Source organism: Neopsephotus bourkii, unplaced genomic scaffold, assembly GCF_033783945.1.
Source record: "Neopsephotus bourkii isolate Nb327-2 ecotype Australia unplaced genomic scaffold, CSIRO-AGI_Nbou_v1 NB_1655, whole genome shotgun sequence".
In the NCBI taxonomy this organism is placed as follows: domain Eukaryota; kingdom Metazoa; phylum Chordata; class Aves; order Psittaciformes; family Psittacidae; genus Neopsephotus; species Neopsephotus bourkii.
Window position 1 is genome coordinate 7,102,199 of NW_026902129.1, and position 11,592 is coordinate 7,113,790.

The following is an 11,592-nucleotide window of genomic DNA, read 5'->3' on the forward strand; positions in this document are numbered from 1 at the left end:
AAACGTGTACCACTAAGGAGGGCTTAGACCTTCTGAAAACCGGACCACTTGATAAGATGTCTAGTTTTAATCATCCCCCATTTTGTGTTGAACCACTCTAGTCTCGTTTCCTGTTTTGTGAAGCTGGCATCTTTCACACAGGAAATACAGTTAAGTTGAATTAATCTGAGTTTTTACAGCACTTTACAATTCCAAATGAAAAAAATACTCTGTAAAACCAAGAACTAGCTATTCTTGCAAGTTATTAATTATGCTTAAGATGTATCCCTATGGATCTGAATGTAGTTTTTAGACCTGTGTGGCCCAAATTCAGAGGAGAGAAGATGAGGGAAAGTAGGTTCAAAGAGTTTATCTTTCTGCTAGTTTCTGATTCCTTAAGTCCTCAGTCCTCCTACCATTAGTGTGTGTAAACATCAGTGTACATACTCATGAACTAAAGCTTCTGTGAGCACATCAGAAGAGGATGCTAGCTAGAGTACAGTTCAGCAGTGTAAAGAGCTATCTAGTTCACATGGCTACAGGCCTTCGGTGTAGCTTCCGCTGTTTTCCATGATGTGTGCATTTAGAGTTTAGGGGAGGGGGCACAAGCATTTTTAAACACATACACAGCTGATGACAAAGGAGAACATTTTGCATGTCCCTAGTGGGTAACAACGAAGAATAAATGGGATTAAGCACAGGCAATGTAAATCAGTGTCAGTTGTTAGGATAAATTCTCCACTGATAAAGATACCCTGGACTGGACTATATTGTCAGGGAACAAGGTAGATACTGGAAGTCTGTAGAAACACATCAGATCAACATCTGCTAGAAGCATGGCCCAGCTATTCCTGCTTGGAGGCAGAAGTTGACCTACAGAAAGGATCTCAGTCTCTGCCACATTATTTCCTACTGCAGGTTGCACTAAATGCTCTTTCAGGGAGTATTAGAAAAACGGGATATATGAAGCATTCCCTCCCATCCTTGTTTATGGAAAGGTAACATAATTCAGTTCTCCCACATAAAAGGACAGAGTTTTGTTCTCCATAAAATACAAGCATGAGACATGCAGTTAGACTATGAACATTCATTAGTTCAGTCATCACAGGATAGACTGGGCATCATTCATGATTGTTTATGGGGTAATTTGGCTGAGCATTCCACCTAACCCACACTCCAAACCACTGAACCAAAAAGCAGAAGGTGAATGTCCTGTTACAAAATATACTCCTATTAGAGCATGCCACACTTAGACTTTTCCCCACTGGGTAAGTAATATATTACTGCTGATAATTTCATCTTGGTTCTTGTCCTACAAGCTGTTCTAAATAGCCTTTAACATTCACTCTGATTAGAATCAGTGAAGAGATTTTTGGCACATCAGTACAGAATGTATGTAAATATAGTAGGATATTGAACAACCCATGAGCATTTGGGGGGCAACTATGATACAGCACCCCAGGGGAATGGTAAGTGCAACCAAAGGGTGCAGGAAGAGAACAACTCAAAGAGAATATAACCTGTGTGATTTTCTTTCCTTCCCTTCCTCTTTGTCCTCAGGGTCTTGTAGTTAGTGCTGGAGAAGCAAGGGGGGCATCTGGCCACCAGTGGAAAGCCACCACCATATCTGTGCAATAATAAAGGTTATTTTGGAACCTGGATGATAGCAATTTCGGCTGTTGCCTGTACTGTAACACACATCACAATATGCCCTCTCCTGCTGTGTCTTCAGCTGAGGTTAAATCCATTCCAGTGTGAAGGAAATAAAGCAGAGAGCAGAGGCTTGAAGAACCCATCTGCTAACACTCGAGATGCACCTACACAAAATGTGAGACCTTCTGGTTTATAAAAATGACCACGTCATCTGGTCTTCTGCTGGAATGCAGTTCCCAGCTGGTCAAAGGGAGAATCTCATTCAGCAGACGCATGGCTGTACTGGATCTATGTTGCAATACTACCATCAACAAAATCTACTTGCAGACCTTTTGTTCTTTCCAAAGAGCTAAGATGCATGGCTCATGCTCTGGACCACACACATGCAGTACCACCAAGGAGATTCCTCTCCTTGCTCCCAGAACCAGAATGAGCAAAAACAAGTTATAAAAGATTCATGTGGTGAAACATGGCAATGATTTCAGAGAGGAAAAAAGACATGAGATTATAACAATTCACAACAGAATGATGCACTTTTGCAAGAATACCTTGGAGTCCAATGAAAGAACCAGTGTTACTATTTTGTTGGGTTCTTCAGGCATAACTAAAGCTGTCACTTTTGCCTTTTTAGTACACAAAAACAAAGGCCTGCATGTTAACCATAGAAAGTTTTAATAATAAATGACATACTCGTGTTCATCTATGTAAATGCTTCGTAAAGTCAAATCTCGAAGGAAGCAAGTAAAGAGTATGTACTATAATAAAAACACAGTGTATAAGAACAATGGTCATCAAACTGTGAAAATCCATTGTTGGCTTTTAAATAACTTGGGGGAGGCAGGGGGGAGTTAAGGCCAGGACAGGCCCTTACACTTTAAAGCATCTGTTCTTAATCTGCAAGAAACTATAAACAGTTTTCAATGTCCTTAGCAAAACAAGAGCAGTGAGGGTTAAAGTACTCACATCAGTGTCTGTTCTTGCCTTTCACCTCACATTTAGGTATTATTTTTTCTAAGTGAAACCATCAGCCTTTTCTATCCCAAGTGAAAACTCCATAAGATTCTCCAGCAGCCAAGAACTAAGCTCTGACACTGAACAGTAGACCTGAACATCCTTCTGGGCATTCCCATCAGTCTAAGGTGGGATTAGATCTGGAAGTTGGATAGAAGCAAACAGGGAGCGGGCAAGAACACATAATTCCTGTACTTTACCATACAGAAGTTAAAGATGGAAAAGTACAGCCTGAATGAAAGTCAAGGGACTGTGGTCATAGGGAATAGCTAAAAGAGGCTTTATTCTTCTATATGGTAAGGAGAAAAGGAAAAAAGTCCCCCCAGGCTATATATCTTAGGAAGGGCAACATCCAGAACCCCTACCTGAGCATTTATTTAACATACCAACTATGCAGAGCTGCATTCAGCACCAGCCATGGACAGCTTACCTTGACTTTTGTTACGCACAGTTTTCCCCTGTAGATGAAACTGGAATTTAGACTTTCATAATGTTTCCACAAGAAATACCAGGAGCTGATGGTACCTGCCATGCTTTTGCTAGCACATGTGAATGGAAAATGAAGTTAACTACAGCATAGCTGCTTGCTGCAAGAAACTCGGTTTATATGATACTACTGATGCCTGAAAAAGTCATGTTATCAGGTTAACATGAAGAACATGAAGGTGGAATCCACCCTTTCATTAGTGTTAAGCTACAGGTAATGTAAGGCATATATAAGAACCTAAACAGAATGATGACAAATCTAAATACAGTAAAATGTGCTCAAGAGACACTCTCCTCAACCACACATTATTAATCCTGTGCATCAAATTGATGTGCAAGCAACAAGTCAGAGTTAAAGGCTGATAATGCAAGGCACTGGACAAACCCTGCAAAGGAGCTAGCCCTCAAAATCTTACAGTACAAATCAACAAAGAGAGGAGGCATAGGGTAAAGGATGTGATAAAAACATGATTATGGCAGCAAACTTGTGTTTTATTTTAGTGCTTATTTAAGAAGGATTTAGTTAGTAGATTAAAGTTCAATCAAAATAACTGCCTAAAAGACAGTATGGTTTCCCACTCTCAAACCTAACTCAACCACTACATTTCTCCATCCACATTTCTTTTTGATACTTGAATAAATACATCCCAAGTTGTTGCAAAACGCTATTTCAAGGGCATTTAAAATAAAAGACCGTATCAAAATTTGGCACAGCAAACCCAACGCTGTCACAATGGAAAAACAAACTTTTGTACATCTGGAAGTTTAGTTTGGGTATTTTTTGGGTTTTCTGGTGGGGGGTAAGACAAGCCTGCATTTAAAATGAGATTCCCTTTGAGTCCTCTGATGAGAAGACTACTAGGCACATAGAATTGGGCTCAGCCCATCCATTCAGCCTGTCCCTCAAGCAGATCAATGTTCCCACCCTAGCTGATTTCATCTGCAAACTTACCGAGGGTGCACTTGATCCCCTCATCCAGATCACTGATATTAAACAGAACTGGCCCCAATACCAAGCCCTGGGGAACTGGATTTAACCCCATGCACTCTTTGGGCCCAGCCATTCAGCCAGTTTTTACCCAGCAAAATCCCATCTCAAAACCAGAGATGTTTTTGTTACCTTATTTACCTTTATGAACAGCCCGTTTCTTGCTTTCAGTTAAGCTCTTTGGTTTTTAAATGTTTATTAATATTATATCCAGTTTAATGATTTACTACTGGCAGAATCTGCACCTGTGTCTGAGCGTTTAGCCCTCTAAACACTGAGTCTCAGGTTAATGTGTTTGCTTTGCACTTGTCATTGATCAAAAAGCATGCAAAGTCAGTTATCCCAGCTCAGCCAAAAGGCAATGCTTTGGGACAACCAACATATTGCCATTGTATATCTCAGTCCTAAGTAAATGTGTAGTTGGCAGTATGGGCTTGACCTGGACAACGAAGGCTGCCAGGCAATGCATCCTAGAGTTTCTTATGTGAAGAACAAATAGATTGGTCCTGAAATCTTCAGAACAAGTTCCAAGCCTGGGAGCCAGCCAAGTAACCAAAGGACTGTGAGATCCAGTTTTCTTTTCACCCATGGCTAACAAAACTGGGCAGGGATTATTAGCAGAGGAACCAGATCAATCAAGATAGGCTTGGAACAGGAAATACATACAAATACTTCTATAAGAAGGATGTAAATAGGATCTTACGTTATGCCTCGGTGCCAGCATTAAGAATTCTGGCAGGCACCTGCAAAGACCACTGGAAAACCAGCACAAAATATATCTGTGCTGGAGTCTCCAATGTGATTCTGTGTGTCCTGGTATTCGTGTGCCCCACTGAGGGAAATGAACTCCATCCCCATACCATGGAGATGTGAGCTACCCCTTCTCTTTTTACCAGAAGGGAAAGGATAAGGGGCATATCCATCTCTCATTTTCAAATGAAATGTCTGCTTTTGGTTTTGGGGAGGAGAGCATCTTAACAAGATAGGCATATGAACTGCTTCCCTAGAAGTTGTCACAGTTCCATATCAGCCCTTAAGGTGCACTGTGGAGCTGGACTGTACCCTGTTTTCCACGTCAGTTCACAAATAGGGCAGTTCCTTCAGGTTATAATCCACTATTCTGAAACTTTTCACATTCTGATTTACTTAGCAAATGCATCTGCTCAACTTAAGTACCAAATTAAAAACTAGTTTAAAAGGTTTTACATATTTCCATGTATATACGTACTTAGAATATAGTGTCTATTAGAAAGACTGTCATTCCCTTATGTATAAATAAGTTGCAAAGCACAGTAACCTTTCACAGGAACCTTTAAGTCTTTTTAGGATCTAAGAGTACAAAAGAAGTGACTAGACACTATTACAAATTATTCCAGTTTATGTATTGCATGTAGATAAGGCCCTTTGTGACATGGGTTAGTGGTGGACTTGGCAGTCCTGGGATAAAGGTTAGACTTGATGATCTTAAAGGACTTTTCCAACGTAGCCGATTCTGTAATTCTCTGATTTGCAATGGGGTCCTTGGGTACAATACTGATTTTGCACGAGTATGAAGTTGAACTGTTTCCACTGGTTTTAGTGCACTCTGGACTGCCACTGACAGCAGCAGAATCTCACCCTTACTTTTTCAAGATCAATATGCTGAATAGGAGTGTTTCTATTTATGTTCAATTGTTTATTTATTGAATTTATCTAATCAGTTACTAACTATACCCCTTTGAAACAGAGTATTTCTGCTCTCAGGGAAGGCCTATGCAGTGGGCCATGACCTATTCAGTAATTTGGTTTTGTGCCTGGTATTATTTGGCTTCTTTTACCTACACAAGTGTAAAAATACTGAAAAAATGCCCCAAAAGAACCAACTTAAAGACTTTTATCCAGTTGTCTACAGAAAGAAATCATTTCAGGGAGGATAAGGTAAGTCCTGTATAATCAGGGTCTACTTTATAGCACAAACTGTAGTTTTTTAAGCTATATAGACTACACTTAAAAGTCAATATGACATTTAATAAGAAGCCATAAATAGCTAATTAATGTCAGGACTTGATGGTTTTCTTCAACACTTTGGTCTTTTAAGAAGAACAAGACCACCCATCCAGGCAGCACTTAAGCACTTGAAAGAATAGTTGCAGTTTCTTTAGTACAAATAAATAGGAAGAACATGAAAGTTAATTCAGAAAAGGATAGTTTAATGATTAAAAGCAGGTCTAAGCTTCTACACAACAATACCGAAAGGGCTGAGGGCCAGGAAGCTTTTCCAAAGAAGTGGTTGATAAAACTGCACTGAAAACAGGATCTTGATCCAAGTCTTGCACAATTTTCCCATTTAATTGCTTCTACTAATGCCAGTGATAAAGCAGAAATCTGATCAGAACTCTTAATCTCCTGCTTCCCCTTCCTGCATGTTAATTGGAAACAAAGTCCACTTCCAGTTACATATTTCATGGGATTTACCTGGTTTTTATTTTTCTTGCACTGCGAACTATGAGGCTTTTCAGAAACTTGTAAAAACATGTCACATAAAGGTTAAGACTCCAACCTGTATAGAGTCAGATGAATCTAAGCTTTCACATCCTGTTTCCTATGTTTACTTAACAAACAATGGCCTATGGAAAAACAGGGTAAACCCGGGAGTGGTGCCATCTGTCTCCTACTGGAAGAAAATGTGCTTCAGTGCCATGTGCCCTCGCTTGCCTTGAGGATTGTCAGGGTCACCCCATGCATGGCTGGGAAACTACAGCTGGGGTGAACTGACTTGCTGTAACACAGCCGCTGCTGGACCAGAAGTGGGATGTGAACAGGATTTCTTTAACTTCTTCTAAGCACAGGTCTGAGCTTTAGAACATTCCAAAGGCCCCTCCCAAGCGGTTACAAATCTTTCCTGTGAGTTCTCAGTATCCTAATGCATTAAGAACAGGTTTTATACAGGGTAGGAATACTGATACAAGAGAGACGTGAGATCTGAAATTCTCTACCAGATTACTTCCTGATAGGAAAAATGTATGTAATTTTGCTGATTTTGGGCAGTATTATGTAGCTTGGAATAAAGAATTTTACCTTAGACTGATTTGGCCTAAAGTGAAATATTTCTGATTGATAACCGTTTTCTTTATTATGCTATTTCAGTGTTAAACAGCATTACTTTACAGTAATGCACTGCAAACTTCAGCTGCCCATCGCTTCAATCCTCTCTTGGCATGGGCACTGGTGTCCAGTAAGAATCCCCTACAAGCTGCAAGACTTCAGCCGTAGGTTCACTCCCATCCAGAACATTTTACTGCTTGGAGTTTTCTAAGGTCATCTCCAACTTGTCAGTCTTGTCCAGAATTCTGCACTGAGATTTTGTGGTTGGAATTGCATTCTACAAAACCAACTGATAAGTCAAGATCACAAATGTGTTCTCTCTTTTAACCAGTGAATTTTTAGGGGGTTTTCCCCTATTTTCTCTAGTTTATGGTGCAGCAAAGCTAATAAACTTCTTGTAAAAAGAAAGTGCAATCATACTTATCAGCTTTCATCTATTTTTCATTAACAATATTTTCATGACAATTCTTTCCACAAGCATTTAGTACTGCTCTATCTCCGATCCACATAAAGTCAATAGCAGATTTTACTACTGATTCCGCAACAGCAGAGTTACGCCAACAAGGAATACTTTTGACTACTCATCTGTTACAATAATAAGCTATTAATTTTTAAGAATCTGTGTCTAAAGATTAGAAAGAGCTGAACGCATTGCATTTTATAAATGGGCCAGTTTGCCTCAAGCATGGCTATTTCAGGCTATGAAATGCCATTTCTTATTAGTCATCAGTGATAAATATTCATTTTGGGAGAGGGTTGTATGCCATACAAGGTACCATTGCTAGAGTTCATGTCTATCCACTTAGAAATGATCTGGAAGAATAAATCTTCTGACCAAACTGTTTATAAATTCCACTGGAGACAGTCAGACTTGTAGACTAAAGAGAGGGATGAATACTCAGCAGAACAGCCCGAGACGTCAAAGGGCTGGGTTCAGAGTAATCCCCTGGGCTTTTTTGTGTATCTCATGCCTAAGAAGGACAAAAGGAACTCGCCATTAAGAACTGTGGCATAAAGCAGAGCAAGGCACAATTCCTCATCCTGTACTGTATGTGTTTTAAAGCAACAGATGAAACATGGCAGGTCTCTTCTGGACAGCTATTGCCTTCCATATGCACATTAAAGGATCCTATGTCAGTGTATCACTTCCATATTAAAACAAATCCATATTTGCCCCAGTTTTAAAAGTTGTGAAAATTCCATTCTATTTGAATCTAAATATTACTAACATGTACAGACAGTTACCCTTATTCAGCTCTTCTAAAAAAGAATATGTACCAAAACTACTTGAAGTTGAACCATAAAAGAAAAATTGAAACAGAAGTCTTTGGAACCCATTGAAAGGCACAACCCTGTTTGAATCTGGGGTCTTATTCAAGTGAAATGTTAAATTTTTATCAGCTTTTCTTTGGGCTTAAGAGACTTTGAAAAGAGGCAGGTATCAGGGTTTTTTCCTTTTGTTTTTAAATACCTCCAATATATCCCCCTACTACTGCCCTCCCAAAAACATCTGCCCCCTTTCTGTTTTCACAGATAAGCCACTCTTTCAACAGACTAGACTTGGAATGATCTATCTAAAAGCTGTCTGTAAATACTTCAGAACAGAATAGGAAATGCTGAAGAGCAACAGGAAAAGTCAAAACATTGACACCCAAAATGTAATTTTACTTCCCAGTCATCTTACATCCAGATGAACTAAGAAGTTGAAGTGCATTTTGGTTACAGAGCAAAACCTTACAGCTGTGCATTAAGCAAAGTATGTATGACTGGGGCTGGACTGTTAATGCCAATTGGAATCAAACATGGTGATTATCTATTTTGAGGAGCTCTGATGACAACTCACACTGTCACACTGCTGCTCCTGCTGCTGTGATCTCCTCCCTGATGGAAGGTCTCAGTTTAGGTAGTCACCATGTGGGTTGTGCAGCCACTCAGCAAATACTCACTGTTATGTGTGGTCAAACATGCTTGCTTGGAGGGCAGACACACTTGAAGTCCATGCTCTGGCAAGGCCTCTCTTTAAGAGACTCACCTAAAGAGCCTGCCTAGGGCTGTGACTAAATAAGCACTTGAAATGACCTGCCAGCCCATCAAATACTGCCTTGTTTTAATGATTTCATTATTTTAATGCCAAACATAGGAAGGAGATGACCTGGGTAAGAGATAAAAGTTTCCACTGCTGCAAAAGAATCTCAGAAAAGGCCCCCTAGTCCTCCCTGGCATCAAGTAGAAATTAGGGCTGTTTCTCACTAAACCCTCTCAGAAATGCTCTCCAAGAGCTCAGAAAAGAGCTTTAATGCTGCCCCAACCCTCTGTCAGGCTGCCAAGCACAATCTTCCACTGTGGTAAAGTACAGAACTCTGGGATATAATGATATCATATGAAATAATAATTAAAAGTTCTCATTAAGAGTTTATGACATGTATGCACTAAACCAAAACCAACAGGAGTGAAATATAATGGGATACAACCAGATCTCTTCGTGCAGGTATTATTAAAATGGATTTGTTAAGGAAAGCAAAGTAAGACATGAAATCTTTAGTCCTGTCAGTGACTATGACATGAGAGTGTCATAGTTTCTACCCAGACTACTCTTTAAATGAGAGAAAGAGTGAAGCAAGTAGGGTTGTGAATGTGAACTGCAGATGTGAATGTGGGTGCGGATGAAGTAAATTACATGCATGGATCAGAAAATAACTGAATTCAGTAGAGGAAAGGATGCAAAGAACACTCATTATCCCATTCAACAGAAGATGATCTAAAGCCCAACATGGATGAGAACCTTCTTCAAGAAGACACAGGAAGTCTCTCACGGAGCCAGAGTACAATCCCACAGTGTGTAATTACCAGCACTTGAACCACAGGCTCATTCTTCACCACTGAGGAATCTTTACTCCCAAGACTTCAGCTGTTCCTATTACACACACCCCAGTTAAGCCATAAACTTCAATACAACAACATGGTTTGAATTTCTGTTCCTTCACCATAAATCTGAACAGTTTTATGGCAGGCACCCGATTGATATAACTGCCCACGGTCAGGCTTTGCCTCAGGTTCAGGCCTATGGTAGACAAAAGAACTCATTCTTCACCAGAAAGAACACTTCTTTTTCCTACAGGAAAAGTCTGTATTTAAAACACTTTCACAAGATGGAGAGGGCTTCTCTGTGACAGAATTTGGTCAAATTCAACTAAAATAGAAGTATCAGTTTTGTCAAATATTCAATATATGTGACTTCTAGTGTAGTTTTTAGTAAAGAAAATACGTTAATGGCATTTTCATTACGTGCTAATACTATGGAGAGAAATGTGGAAATACTGAGAGGAGAAAAAAAGAGTTTTTCTTCCTCTTTAAATGTCTTATAAAATATTTTTGGGGGTTGTGGTTTGGTTTTCTATTTTTCCACAAATAAACCCCCCTCTACTCATTTACCTGGGTGAGTTGGTTTTAAAAGATTTCTTCATTTCCTCCAAACACTAACATCTTTCTTTTCGGGCATTTAAAGTTAGGAAATAATTTACTTCTTTCAAGGTGTTTAGTGGCATTTCCTCCAGAAAGCTCTGACCGGGTGCCTGATCTGCAAGTGTTTTTCATATACACTATGATGAAAGGCTAGATTATGTAGAAATGTAATGTATAGCTCAGCAAGGCCCAGTTGCATACATTAGTGGTACATAAAGGCATCTCTCTCATACTCCTGATCCTACACATGCTATCACTGAGTACAGGAAGAAAAGGCAGTTTGTAAAGATAAGAATTCAGTTTTTTCATAGGAGCAAGTTAAATTTTATTGATTTGTATTAAACTTTCTGAAAGAGAACTGTGAAGATGTTGTTGGGCAGTAAGAAACAAGGAACTCGTCCAAATACAAGGGCTGAAGCACAACTGGAAATTAAAGCCTGCAGCAAGCAACAGAAATCAGAATATAGAATCATAGAATAGTCAGGGTTGGAAAGGACCTTAAGATCATCCAGTTGCAACCCCCTGCCATGGGCAGGGACAAGTCACATTAAACCATGTCACCCAAGACTCCAACCAGCCCGGCCTTGAACACCGCCAGGGATGGAGCATTCACAACTTCCAGTATTCAGGGAAGAGTGCAGAGAAAATATTAGGGAACAATATAAAGGCTAAGGGGGCGGGGGGGAAGGGGGTTTTTGGATGGAGAATTGTATTTGTGCCATTTTGACAACAGTTTATAGAAAGAAAGTGGTATTTAACCAAATTAGACACAAGAAAGGATTTAATGGTGACATACAATAGACAAAAAGGTCAGCTGTGGACAAGGAACAACTGAGCAGAAACCTGGCTCTGGGATACAGAGATGCTGACCCTGGGGTCTTCATGAGCAGCATCACACCATCTCCAATATGGCAAGAGGCTTTACTGCT